The sequence below is a fragment of the Onychomys torridus genome, chromosome 2 (genome assembly GCF_903995425.1).
Source record: "Onychomys torridus chromosome 2, mOncTor1.1, whole genome shotgun sequence".
NCBI classification, from domain to species: Eukaryota; Metazoa; Chordata; class Mammalia; order Rodentia; family Cricetidae; genus Onychomys; species Onychomys torridus.
The window spans coordinates 85,090,105-85,105,672 of NC_050444.1; positions in this window are offsets into that span (position 1 = coordinate 85,090,105).

The window sequence follows — 15,568 nt, forward strand, 5'->3', positions numbered from 1 at the left end:
ACCTTTTAAGGTTGATGTTATAAGAATGGATAAAGAAAACATAGTATATAAGCACAACGGAGTACTATTCAATTATAAATAAGAATAAGACCTTGTCACATGCAGTGGGATGCATAGACTGGAGGAAAACATGTTAAGAAAAATAAGCCAGGCACAGAAAGACAGTATTTTTGCTTTTTCTCTTATAAGTAGAAAGTAAAAAATAAATTAAAAATTATATGTGAAAATAGAAAAATTACTAAGAACTAAAAAATATTTGGGGCCTGGGGTTTGTAAGAAGATATAGTCAGTTCACACTATGCATTGCACACATAAAGAAACCACAGTAAATCACATTAATCTTTATAAGAGAGAAATAAACTATTTTTTTCTTAGTTTGTTTATCTCTAATTTTATCTATTGTCCCACAAGTAATGGAGATGAATTCTTTGTGACTGGAAAAAATTTCCTTTGTGTACACGTATCACATTATTTTTCTCCATTGTTCTGATATTGAGCATTGTAGAGACATTTCATGTGCATTTTCTCACATGTAACTCTTACATTTTATAGAGATACAAAAAACCCCATGTTTTTCTATATCACATAAAAGCAATAACAGTCTAAAAGAACAAAATAAATCAAGGGGGAGGAGAAAAATAAAGGACTTTTAGAGGCTATAGTTTAGGAATGCTCAACATAATACACACACACACACACACACACACACACACACACTTAATTATAGGCACCTTATACATGCACATGTGCTTGCACACATGTATCATGAAAATGTACTTGTGTAGTACAATAATAGGGACTGTAAGAAAACATTGTAATTACATTCTGCAATGGAAGTTAAAGAATTCTCATAATAAATGAGAAATTTGTTTAAATTTAAATCCAAAACAATAGTTTTTTATCTCTACTGCTAATGATACTAGAGAGGAGAGAATGAATATAGGGAGACAGGGCTCAAGGGGCCAGTCAATAAAACATTGATACTGTACCTTCAACAGCTCTTTTGGTTGTAACAGAGATTTCTGGTCTTGTGACAGAAGAAACTTGGAGTAGAAGACACTAAAATCTTAGCTCTGTCCCATAAAGGATAGAGTTAGACCTTCAGGGCCAAAAATGCAATCAGTTCTCTTCTGGGGAGAAGGTAGCAACTAAGATGTCTCCTGTGGCCTGACCCAACAACTTGGGCTGTACTCATTAATCTCAGTAGCTGGAGCCCTGGATATTTATAGAGAGAGCTGTGATGACAACAGACAGAAGGTAATTTAATTTGAGCAAAGGCCCCCAGTGGCAGAGATAGGAGGCCTTCCTGACTGGGTTGTCTAATGTATGCAACTTTTTCTTTTTCTTTTGATTCTCTAACAAAGGCTCAGTCTTGTCATGTCTCTGGTAGCATTTAGCTGAACACCAGGGGAAAAAGACACACAATCTAGGGCAACCATCATGTGGCAGGGGAGTCCTTTCCTGAAAAAAGAAAAAAGAAACACAACACAACAAAAAATTGTCTCAGTTCACTGGAAGGTTCAAAGAGGATAGTGAGATTATTAGTAATTCTCATGTTTTCCACTTCCTGTGAACTGGAGTCATCCTTTCTTGGATCCCCTGAAGTCCCTGTAGAATATGTTAGCCAGTAGACAGTGGGGCAGGCTCGCTGAAATTGCACAGTATATGTAAATATGTTCTTTCTCGCTCATCGTTTCTATCAGTGCACTTCCCTGGCTTCTTCTGCAAAGGACAGCTATAGAATCATTTTATCTGTATGATTACCTAAAGTTTAATCCCATATCTCAAAGTTTCTGAGATATACAGATAAGTTTGCCTGAGTCCTAAGCCTGATTGTAATTACCTCTTGCAGAGTTAGCTTGAGAAAGTCAAAAGCTTTTCTTAACCTTAGTGGATTGTAGATGAATTTCTAAACCATTTTATTAAATAAGAAACACAGAGCCAAATACAGGAGTGAAAGCCATAGGGATCAGAGAAATAGTGAGAGCCACCAGCTAACCTTAGCTCACCACGCCGTCATATCTTCCCCAGAGAGAGAGAGAGAGAGAGAGAGAGAGAGAGAGAGAGAGAGAGAGAGAGATGCTTCCTGTCTAACCTGTACATTTATTGCCTTGCTGTTCTGCCTTCTCATTGACTCTTAGCTCAGCCACCTCACTTCCTCATCACTGCCTGTCTATACAGATCTCCAGGTCTCTATGGTTGGTACTGGGATTAAAGGAGAGTGTCACCATGCTTGGCTGTGTCCTTGAACACACAGAGACTCTGCCTGCTATGTGATTGGATTAAAGGCATGTGCTACCACTGCCTAACTTTTGTTTATGGCTGGCTATGTCCTCTGATCTACAGGCAAACTTTATTTATTAACTTAGAAATAAAATACCACCACATTTAAGCACAAATAAAATATCACCACAGTGAATTCACACATTGTCTTTGGAATATGAAATGTTCCATATTGGTTCATGTGTTTAAATTGTTAGTCCCTGCATATTCTTGTTCCTTGGAACAGGTCTTTATCTGGGGCTTAGCTCAAGGAAATGAGTCACTGGGCCAAGTCTTGAGGTTGCTTAGGTCAGTACCACATCCTGTCCTCTCTTTTTTATGACTGTAGATACCTTGTAACCAGTTGCTTCACATTCTTGCTATAATGCCTTCCTCATCATTGTGGATTATATCTCTTCTTAAATTATAAATCAAATAAATTCTTCTAGGATCTATTGTTCAGTTGATTCCCATCATACTTCTGCTGGTCTTTTCACCACTGTAGATTTTTCCTCTTCTGTTGAGGGTTCAGGAAAGACAGTATGGAGATTATCAAAGCTTGCAAGGACTAGGCTTTAAAGAGACTTCAGGGAGAAACTGCCACTTTTGACAATGGTAGTTTGGGCCCTGCATCATCAAAGTTAGATTTAAAACGTGAGATGATAACCATTAGTTGTTAGTCTAGAAGACTATACAAGCCTCAGTTACCTGGAGTCCATGATGAAATGGTGTCTCCTTTTCTACTAGCATGCTATTTCTTCAGCTCTAGGCCCCACCCTTTTTCACTGTTGGTATTCAAAGCTTATTCTTCTTTCAAAACAACAACCACAAAAAATCTAAAATACCACATTCTCTTTTAAAGTTTATTTTCCAAATAAAAATCATGCATACTTCCTCTAACATTTGATAACCTCTTTTCTGACTTTCTTGAGCTATTTGTCACATTTTGTTTTTATTTTAGTAATTTATGATCACTTCTTATCTTCTCCTTTAATGAATCTACTCAAGTGCAGATTCCAGGCCATACTTATGTTCTCACTGACTAGCCTATTTCCTGGCAAATAGCAGATACTCAATTAATGTTTGACAAACCAGTGGATGATTGATCATTTTGGCTGAATAATTTAGGATAATACCTTCCACTTTCCTGACCTTGGTATCCTGATCTTTGAGATGCTGAGACTTTGAAGTTTCATTTTGTTTATTTGTGTTTGGAGAAGTGTCCATTTGTATCTCATCTCTGCCACCAAATTGCTTAACTTTGCAAATGACTTATGCACTAAATCTCCACTTTATAATGTACAAATCATATCATCATTCTTATAAAGAGGCTTGGAGGATTAGTGTTAATGTCAATAAAGTATTCCATGGACCACACTGAATATAGGAAGTACCTAAAATACATTGTTAGTTTGGAAAGGAAAAGATAATAATAGAAACACTCTTTCTTCCTTTAAGTTTCTTTGTGTCAGCTATTTGGTCTCAGTAATAAGAAAAGCAACAAATATAACATGTAAACTATGGATAAATTTGCTTACCTTCTCAGAACAGAGTGGAGTTAGGTTATGGAGGTAGAACACTGACATGTAAGAGGACTTGGAGGTAGAACACTGACATGTAATAGGACTTTAAGAAGGCTAGGTTTCTATAGCCAAGCGCTTGGCCAAGCTCCTGGATTTCTGTTGGGGAGAAGGAGGAGGGACTTCAAGAGCAAGTGGGGGACAAGATCATGATGGGAAAAACCACAGAGACAGCTGACCCCAGCTAGTGGGAGCCCATGGACTCTGGGCTGACAGCTGGGGAGCCGTCATGGGACTGACTACACTAAGCCCCATGAATAAGGGTGACAGATGTGTGGCTTGATATATTTGTGAGTCTCCTGGCCATAGGACCTGGATTCATCCCAAGTACATGAATTGGCTTTTTTAGAGCCCATTCCCTATGGTGCCATGCCTTACTCTGCCTTTATGCATGGAAGGGAGAGGTCTGGGCCTGCCCCAACTTGATGTACCAGCCTGTGTTGACTACCTAAGTGAGGCCTTACCCCTATGAGGAGTGGATGGGTGAGATAGAGGGAGGTAAGGGGGAAAGTTGGAGAAGGGGAGTGAGGGGGAAGAGTAGGCAGTATGTAAAATGACAAAAAAAAAAAAAAAAACTTTAAACAAGTAAACCTTAAAAAAAAAGAAGGCTAGGACTCTTCTCACTGACTGACTGAACAGTGATCATGGGCTTTGTCACCCTACCATGCTGGGGATGTCTTTCTGTATGCTGTGGATGTATTGCTCTAATTGGTTGATAAATAAAATGCTGATTGGCCAGTAGCCAGGCAGGAAGTATAGTATAGGCGGGATAAGCAGAGAAGAGAATTCTGGGAGGAAGAAGGCTGAGTCAAGAGGTGTTGCTAGCCAGCGCTGCCATGAGAAGCAAGATGTAAGGATACCAGTGAGCCATTGGCCATGTGGCAACTTATAGATTATTAGAAATGGGTTAATTTAAGATATAAGAACTAGATAGCAAGAAGCCTGCCATGGCCATACAGTTTATAAGTAATATAAGTCTCTGTGTGTTTATTTGGGTCTGAGTGGCTGCAGGGGCTGGGTGGAGGGAGGGAGAAGAGTGGGCAGTATGTAAAAGGAAAACAAAACAACAAAAAAACCTTTAAATAAGTAAACCTTAAATAAAAAAAAAATAAGGAGGTTAGGTCTCTTCCCAGTGACTGACTGAACTGTGATCATGGGCTCTGTCACCCTACCATTTCCAGTGGCTTCTGGCTCCCTTTAACCCATGAACTATGCCATCACATGAGAGACATATCAACTAATTTCTCCTTTCATAGAGTCAGAGGATTGATGATTTCACCCCTCCCTAGAGCAAAGGGTTTTATTATTTCCCTCCAACTCAATTTCTGTCTTTTCAAATAATTCCCATATTTTAAACTTTGGAACTAGCCAAAACTTCTCCACTTCTCAGACCAACACAGTTGGGATATTGTGCTTCAGTTGGATTTGTGGTCTACTGAGTTCTACTGCAGGTGTTCTAAGCATTTTCAAGATGCCAAGTCATGTGCTGACTTATATATTAAGTAGACACTTCATAATGCTGACTTAGAGAAAACAGGGATCGATGAACATTACAGTTGAATGGCCAGGAGTGGTTTCAACATAAAGTTATCATTAGAACTATACCTGACCAAAGTTGGAAAGAATATCCCTAGAAGATAATAATCCCAAACTGTGCTCAGCCTTAATTGTCAATGAGGCCCCCAAAGGTTTTAAAGGTTATTCCTACACAATGGTATAAGGACTCATGTGGGGCTGGCCTGCATTTAGGTGCAAAATATTACAAGATTTGGTTTATAAATTCAAGCCAGAGAGTTAGTTCAGTGGACACCAATCGCAGCTGATTATCACAAACTAGTAGAGAAGGTTTGAAAAATCCTCTTTGAAAAAGAAGATATTTGTAGTTCCCAGCTCTTCAGAATGACTTTAATATACCTTCTAATTTAAGGACAGGAAGCATGTTTTCATTTACAGCTACCAGGTGATTTTAAGACTAGGCAGATTGAAGAAACAAAACGCCCATCTACCTTATACCACAGGGAAAAAATACAGATCTCCATAATGTATTTTCTATCCTAAGTGGAGCACTAGTACCCCTATATACTATGCTCTAGTAATTTAGCATTTGAAAGTTTTGTCTCAATTAATACTCTGGGGTAATTAGATAGAGGCATTGTTTTCTCTAATACTTTCTATCTTCATTCATGCTTCACATACATAGTATTAATTCCCTAGGTCCAGTTTCTGACTAGTTGTTCTTCTAGAAGCCAACATGTAGAAAATAATCTTTATGTCACCAGAACTGTGCAAATCATTTGACCTGCATTGATTCACTGGGTCATATGGACTTCCTCTGAGAAGAATTGTTATTACCCTCATTTCATAGACAAAATTGCAGCAGAGAAGTTAATTGATTGTCCAAAGTTCCTAGTAAATGGCAAAACCAGGATTGATTGTTGACATGCTTACTCTAGGAACTATTCTCTGCAATGTGCTACCATACTTTAGGGATTTAATATTAGTGTGTCTGAATGGCTTTCTGTCTAATTCCAAGTTCATATATGTAGCTATATAGGTCATACATAGTCACCTTCAACACCTTCATTTTCCATAAAGTAGTTAAGACATTTTTTCCAAATAAATCTATTTCACTCTTGCAATAAAGTGATCTTATTTCTACAAGTATGGCTCTTTATATATTTTTGGGAGATATAAAAATTCATTTTAAAACACTCCATTTGCCCTTTCTTGTAACTAAAATCCTGTTTTCCTAAACAGATGTGGGTAAAGTCATTGGTGTTTAGCTACCATTTCTCTTGATATGAGAAATGGAGAATAGAAGGCCATAGTGGTATTTATCAATTTTTTGCTAAATATTCATTATGACTAATTTCAAAATAACCACTGACACTGGTTGGAATGGAGAAAGACATATACAGTTTTTGTTAATAAGAAAGTAGAGTGTCTTTTCCACTGTCTTTTGAAATTTCTTGTATTTAAATTATTTATTTTTAGCATGCATGTTTAATTATGTGTTTATGTATACGTGGGGTTATATCCATGTGAATGTAGGTGTTCATGGAGTTCAGACCATCAGGTCCTCTGGAACCTGAATTATAGATAGATGTCAGTAGTCCAACATAAAGCCAGGGAACTGAACTTGGGTCTATTGCATGATCAGTGCATGTTCTTCACCACTAAGCCAGACCTCCAGCCCCCCAAATATTTCTTCTTGCTCATACATGTTGCATTACTTTTCTAGATCCAATTTCTAGGTAAATGTAGTCATGAATACCAAGGTTAATGGAATGATCTCTATGTTCCAGATACTATATAAATAATTATATATTCTTTAACCCTACCATTTATATTTTAATATCCAAGAGGAAGTGTAGTGTTTCATCTTGACCATCAGTTGACTGGATTGAGAAGCATCTAGAAGATTACTTAAGGTCACCTATATACACTTCTACAGAAAGGCTTCCAAAAAGAATTAGTAAGAAGGAAGACGATACTGAATAGGCAAAGCATAAACTCATAGATTGGGGACCCAAACAGAATAAAAAGGGGGAAGGAGAAAGCTTCCAGCACAGGGGTTCTTTCTCTTTGTGTCCTATCAGCCTTGTGAGCTGTTTTGCTCACTGTCCTCTTCCCAGGGGTTTTCCTTAGCTATTTTATGTGATGAATACAAGCTGCTACTGGAATTTCCTAACTCCAACTGCACTACTTTAGTCACTGGCATATAACACAACAATCCTGATGGCTGCAGGAAACAAAAGTGAAAAGGTGAGTCTGGGCTTAAGCACAATCTAGTCTGTCATCATCAAAATTTCCAGCACAAATAGCTGCAGGACCTTAATTGACACATTCTCTCATCCATCTGTAACATAGGTCAAAACATACTTGACAATTAGAAGGATGGAAAAAGAGACTTTATGTAAAACACAGGGCACCTTACAAATGATTGGTAACATTAGGTATCAGCCCCAAGATCCTTCCTGAATCATTTGTTTTCTCAGTCCACATTCCTTCCTTCTGCTGGGGTTGTTGCTACTTACTCCTTGAGAGGCCACATCTCTTGTTTTCTGTTGGTATTATATGCTTCCTGCTGTGGCTTGTGATTCCTCTGTCTGTGAGATTCTGTTTCCATCCTTCAAGGCTTCTTTGCTAAGCCTCTTGGCTTTCCTACTTTGTCCAATTTTTTTTTTTTTTTCTTCCTCAGTCACGCACTGTTCTTTTTGGGATGTTTTCTCCATCACCAATGGGACTTCCAGTCTCAACTCTTTGCTTTTGCCTCTATTAATTTTCTACAATACCCCTCCTATTTCTCCTCTGTGGATTTCAGACAAAGTAGCCTTTGCCAGTGTGTGTTTTATTTGCCTCTACAACAGAGGCTGTCACTGTCCTCTTTATTTCCAGCATACATGCATACCATGCTTCTGCCTACGCTCTCTCTCAACTCCCTAGTGTTTCTTCTGCTTCAACCTAAAACCTCACACCTTTATCTTCCTGTTTCCTCCCTAAAGATTTTCCCATCTTTCTTCCATCAGCTCAATACTTTTGTTTCCCTTTCATTTTTTCCCGAAACTTGTCTGGCTAAGTTATTTTCTTATTTTCCCTTTCATGATGCAAAAACTGAGAGGCAGTTTGTATTGATATATCTATTCACACCAGAAGGGTAACATTCTTTTTTGAGGCTATCTACTCAGTTCTTGTCACCAACTTGTGGGAAAACAGAACAAAACAAAACAAAGGAAAACACGTCTGTCTTCACACTGAAGTATCTTTAATGAGCTTCTGCACAAAATAACAGGGAAAGAGCCCAGAAGTTCTCAAGATTCAGAGCCAAAGTCAAAAATCAATGATTATTCAACAAAGAAATTCACTGCCAGGTCACAGTCTCTGCATCAAGAAAATTAATGGGCAGCTTAGTGGAGCATCTGAGAATGGAGATTTAGTGATGGCCAGGTCAATGTTCATTTAGTAGTTTCTCTTACTTCCTGTGTGATCTCAGATTACTCTAGCTCATGGACATGGAGTTCTTTGGAATAGGAAAAACTAAGTGGCAAAGGAAGCATTCAATAGGACTGAGTATGTAAAATGTTTAACACATTGCTGAGCCAACAATAAGTACTCGATATTCCTACTTATTGCTGTAATACTCTTGAGACGACATGGCTTCTCATATGTGTCTTACTTTGTTCATGGTGTGCAGCTCCATCTATAATTTCTTTTACTTCAGGCACATTTCTGGTGTCTTCTATGACTCCTTTTATCACATATTTTGCAAATCCTTCTTTAGTCACCCTATTATTACAAAAAGAATCATTTGTTCCTCTGTGTATCAGGCTATGCCTAGGTCTAATGTCTTACTTTGTTTATTTAAGTTCATTTATGGGTATGATCTTTGCACCTCAACCTATATGTGCTCCTAGGAATGCAAAAATATACCTTTGTTCTCCATTTCTAATTACTAGACAAAGCATCAACATACGGTAGATGCTATAAATACATTTGTTACTAAATGAAGAACGAGACAAGAATGATTTTGGGCCATCTTGTAACTAATGAATAAATAAAGACAAAGACTAAATTCCTACAATGAAGCTATTAAGAAAAAGCATGTCCATGGGCCTTGCGGGCAGCAACCTGGTAGGAGCAGGTCAGAAAAATCCCTCTAGCTTCTAGCTATCTTGGTTTCAACTGCCACATTTCAACAAGTAGGACATGAAACTTATTTACAAGTGTTGAGTTGGTTGGAGTGCCAGGCCAGAATGTAGAGCAATACAGGATGGGAGACCAATCAGTAGAGTAATCTAGTTTATGTGGTTCTCTCTTAGCACAAATTCCTGAAATATTTGGAATCTTGATTCAGTCTATCTTTTATTTCCTTAATCTTATTCTTACTTTTTCATGTTTAGGAGAATGACCCGGAGGGAAATCAAATATAATGGGATTTCCTTTAGGTAAATTATAATTCCCAACTCTGTAAAATTGTATTTTGTTTCTAATGCCTTTGCTTTTTTATTTCCTAGTAAATTTGGGGCCAGCAAGATGGTCCAGCAGGTAAAGGCACTTGCTCCCAAACATAATGACCTGAGTTAAGACCCCAGAACCCACATGATATAAAGACACAAATGACTTCCCCATGTTGTTCTCTAACCTCTATGCATGTACACACACATTAAATTAAATTAGGTTAAATGTTTTTGTTTTCTTTAATTTTTTATTATTAATTATTTTAACTTATAATTTTGATTATTTGGAAATCTAATCATGTGTACCAATCATGCTCACCTCCCAGTCTTCCCATAGCCAAAGGGGAAAAAAAAAACAAGTCCATTTTTTGTTATCTATACATTCACTGGAGCATGGCCAAATTCCAAGTGGCCAGCCCTGCCCCAGGGAGGATGAGTCTTTTTCTGCCTGCATCCATTTTCCAGTAGTCATCAGCTAAGGAGAGTCCTGTGGTAGATGGGGCCCAGCTCTTCAGTGTCCAAGACTTCTGGCAGCAGCCTTTACCATGGGTATGGATGGTATCATAGGTTGCAGACATCAACATGGCTCTTGGCTGTATCAGGACCACTGCCTCACATGGCCTTTAGTGGTGACATTGACCAGGATCCCTAACATGGTCTCAGGTGGTTGAACAAGCCGCTCACATCATCATGGCTCCCCAAGGAAGCAAAGCCCAAGGACATCTCCAAGGCATCAGGCAGCTAGGTATGTCCACATGGATCACAGGTTTCTTCATGGCTTGGGGAAGCAGCATGGACCACCAACACCAACATGGCCTCTAGTCGCATAGAGGGACATGGTGGTCCTTTCAGGAGGTCCAATCTAAAAAGTGAACCTTTCCTCATCTCTGGCTTCCCTCATTGCACAGAGCCAGGAGATGCCACAGCTGAGCTGCAGCCTCAGGAGATGAGTCTGCACCTGCGTAAGCTCTGGGATGTTGTACACTATCTTGCCAACCCTACTGGGAGACCACAGAATGAAGAGGTCAGCCCCCTCTCTCACCTGTCACTACCATCACACCTCTAGTTCCACCTCTCTCTCTAGCCCATGCAGCACTGCTTTATTCTGTCCCACCTCTCCATCACTTATTTGTTCCTAGTAGTGGTGCTGTCTGCCCTGGGACTGCAGGGACCCAGAGTCTTCAGCTCTCTACACTTGACAATCCCCATTGCTTCCTGATATTTGGGGGATAAGGTCAACTTCTATTTAAGATATATCAGGGATTTATCACATAGTGTTCTGTTTCTAGCTCTTAATAAACTTTCAGCCTCCTCTTCCACAGTGTTCTCTGAGCCATGAAGGGGGCATTTAATGCATACATTTCTTTTAGTACTGAATGTTCCAAGGTTGCTCACTGTATATTTTCTAGTTGTGGGTCTCAGTATTTGTCCTCATCTACTGCAGGAGAATGCTTTTCTGATGATGGCTGAACAAAAACTGATCTATTAGTATAGTAGAATGTCCTTAGCAGTCATTGTATTGCTACATTCCTCTAGCTGAACAGTAGGATTATTTGTTTTATTCCCTAGGTTCCTAGCCTATCTTCTCTCAGGCTCTCACATATCCAAGCAGCATCAGGCACTGGTTTCCCCTCATGGAGTGGCCCTTAAATCCAATTACATGGGTTACTTACACAAGCTTGTACCACTAGTGCTTCTTACAGGCAGGTCACCATTGTAGATCAAAGGGTTTGTAGCTAGGTTCCTATTTACCTTTCTCCTTTGATAGTATGTGTAGTACTTTTCAGTACAAAGAACATCAGTAGGTTAGATGTAAAGGCTCTCTGTAGGCACCACCAGCTCAACTTGTTTGTGTTCAGTGAGTTGTATAAATGTTGTCCTCAGTCAGATGGCTTTACCATCAGCTTGTGAAGAGCAACCAATAGGCTTGGCAATGGCATGGGTTGTTTAAGGGTTTCTATGAGGCCCCTTTTACCCAAAACTTGATTAGATGGAACCCATTTTTGGAACTGGAGATTTCATTTGGTGACTTATCTAGTTGAGATTTGTCTCCCCTATTATTTGGTGATTCAATTTAGATTTCTTTCATGTATGTATATAATTTCGCAAGTTTCTACTATATTAAGTTTCTCTGTGACCCATTAAATGGCTATTAATTTTAACTGTCCTTCCCTTTGCCCTCCTCTTTATCCCCATTTTATATTCCTGTTCCTTTCCCTTCCCCCCACATGTCCATAACTATCTATTTCCCTTTCCTAGGGAGATTCATCTCCCACTCCATCCCTCCAGTCCCTTACATTTTACCTAGGCTCTGTGGTTATGTGAATTGTAGCCTGATTATTGAATACTTAATATTTAACATCTGCATACAAGCAGATACCATATTTGTCTTTTTATGTTTGTACCATAGTTTTTGTTGTTGTTGTTTTATTTTTTACCTCACTCAGGGTGATTTTTCTAACTCTATCCAACTACTTGAAAAGTTCATTATTTCATTTTTAATGAACATTAAAAGTATTCATTAAAAGATCTCATTGTGTAAATGCACATCATTTTGTTTATTCATTTATACTTTGATATATATCTGGTGTGCATCTAATCTCTGACCGTTATGAGCAGAGTATCAATAAACATTGAGCAAGTGTCTCTGTAGTAGAATGTAGTGTCCATTAGATATATGCCCAGAAGTGGTATAGCTGGATCTTGATATAGATCTATTTTCAGCTTTCTGATGAACTGTCATACTAATCTCCATACTGATTGTACAAGTTTACACTTCTACCAGCACTGGATGAGTGTTCCCCTTACTTCACATCCTCATCAGCATGGACTGTCATATTTATTTATTGATCTTAGTTATATGGATTGGTATAAGATTGAGAATAAAGTAATTTTGACTTGCATTTTCCTGATAACTAGGGATGTTGACATTTCTTTAAGTATTTTCAGGTGTTTAAGTTTCCTCTTTTGTGAACTCTCTGTTTAGGTCTGTACCCAATTTTTAATTTGTTTCTTTTCTTCATGTCCTGATTTTTTGTTCTTTATATATTTTGTATCTTAGTTCTCTATCATATATGTTCTGGGTACAAATCTTTCCCCATTTTATAGCTTGTTGCTTCGTTCATATGACTGTGTCCTTTGCCATACAGTAAATTTTCAGTTTCGTGAAATCTTATTTATTAAATATTGCTCTTAGTACCTACAATAATGGTGTTCTGATCACTAAGAAGTTGATTCAAATATTCATCTAATAAGCATTTTAATGCAAACTTTCTAAAAAGTGCCATGTGGCATACTGAGAATAATACATAGTAATGGCTTGAAGGTCAGTCCTGAAAGAGAAGTGAAGGGCTCCAAATTCTATTTTGTGACTCATCTCTTATGAACTCTGTCACAGGTCATGTGGATGCCCAGCCTTCATTCTTTCATAGCAGAAATAGGTGTGATAAGAACGCCCTTCTCTGTTACTCACAAGAGCAATACAAAGCTTAAGAAAAATGCTGTGTTAAAGAGCTCCAAAAGCTGGAAAGTTTTGCAGAATTACAAATTTGGAATGTGGAATTTTGGCTTATTTTTCATCCAGTTTCATTCTCTCCATTTTGAAAAAGCTGGTATAACCCAAATGTGAGACTCAATAATGAAATCTCCACAATGGTCCATAAATTTCCACCTCTGGGATAGATCCTGCAGTGCATATTCCTACCTGGAGTTGGACAAGAGACCAAAAGATAATGAATTCAAAGCCAGTCCAGGCTAGATAATAAGTTTGACGCTAGTCTGGGTTGCATAGTATAACCCTGTATCAAAATCATCAAAATAAGAAATTAAAAATACTGTATTTTTAGTATAAAGAGTAATACAATATGATACAGCATCAATCATAAATTATTCTTTAACATAAAATCATATACATGTTATGGCTCTTTGGATGCATAGGTTTTCCTGCGTGTGTCTTCTAAAAGTGGTGGTGCATTTTACTAAGAGAACATGATACTAGCATCCAAAGGAAGTTCAATTTTCTGTTTGAACTGGAAACTGAAGTTCAGCACAATTGACATTTTCACTGGTGTTGCCCTGTGCTGTGAAGTGCTACTCTGCTCACTGTAAGATATTCAAGAGACTTCCTACATCCTGTTCACTAGAGCCTAGCAACACATCAGTCCCTCTTTTAATAGCCAAAATACCTTTGTACATTTCCAAGTATCCTGTTGAGAAGGAAAAATCATACCTGACTGAGAGTCACTGTTCTGGAATAGTCTTTCTAAATAAAACCATATAATTTATGAGAGTTATAACAAAGGCTCCACATATGACTCTTGCTGAAGTTGTCATATGAATCTACAGAGCTCTTTCTGGTTTCATATTAGCTTAATTTTCTCCTGTTATTCCTTTGCCTAAGTATTCCAGGGTCACTACTCTCCTTGCTATGGATGGTCCTACTGGGCCTATGGGATTCCTCCTTCTCTGTAGAACACTCTCCCTTGGATTATCCATTTATTTAAGTCTAGTATCTGCTTTACTTTTCTATTTAATCATTATCTATTTAATAGTCTATCCTCATCAGACTTTAAAAAAATATATAACCCAGACCCTTAGAATTTTTCTTCCCTGTGTTTGATTCTGCATTTTCTCCCCTCCTCTCTCCCTGTGTTTCTCACTTCATTCTCTGTTATTATCTTGTAGATTTTCAACATGTAACTTTCCCACAAATTATAATGAATGTTTTTGTACTATACCATGTGATTTATGCTATTTAAGTATTTACTATATTTATGATTTATGGCTTACTTCTGCTAGAAAATAAACTTCACAAGGACAGGGATCTTTGTCATGCTGGTTTTTCTTGAATATATTCCCTAACTTTTGCATAGCAGATGCTGTATCCACATGTGTTAGGTGGAATTGAGGCAGACCTGTCTTTGGTCAGGCCTTGAAGATTTTCTTCCCTCTTCTGCCCCTGAAATTGTGGGCTTTAATACATACACACTATGTACTTTTTAACCATTTCTGCCATGGAGAGGATTTGATGCTTTGTCCTTATGCACTGCCCTCCTGCTTGACCGTGTTTGTCTTTGTACCTGGCTCTGCCCTTTTGCCCCTGGGCTGCCAGGAGTAGCATAAGGGAAACAGGAACACTCAAGATCTGAAACAGCTGATTCCGCAATTCCTAGAGTCTCTCTATCTGTGAAGAGGAAGGTTTTGAAAGAGGCTTGAAACACTCTGCCCTTGCTTGCTGTGAGCTAAATGAGTGATGGGGGAGGATATTAGAACTCCTTTCAGATCTTCATGTAGGGAATTATTTACCATTAGAGTTGCTAAATAGAAAGGCCAAGGTGTGGGTTGCAATGCCATCCTCACTATACTGTCTGGGAAGAAGCAGAGACGGTATCTTTGCAGTCAGCACTGGTGTGTGGGAACATTGGGAATCCACACCTTGCCTGAGAGACAGCCCTTGCTGACCCAGTTTCAGCACTACAACGCCTGACACAGCACTGCAATCCGCAACTTTAATAACTTGGTGACATACAAAGCAGTCTTGATGCAAAGCGGAGCTGACAGAGCAGCAGAGGACAGGCTTTGCCTCTTGCTGAGCTGTGTGGGGAATCCACTCAAGGTGACTGCAACCTTCCCAGCCCAGCTACAGTCTTAGTTTGCGCTAGTGAATAAAGACGGCTGGCCTGTTTGCCAGGAGGGCATACAGCTACAGTGAAGGGAACATGCTTGGAAGGACAAGCTGATACAACCTGTTTTTCTGCTTTGATATCATGC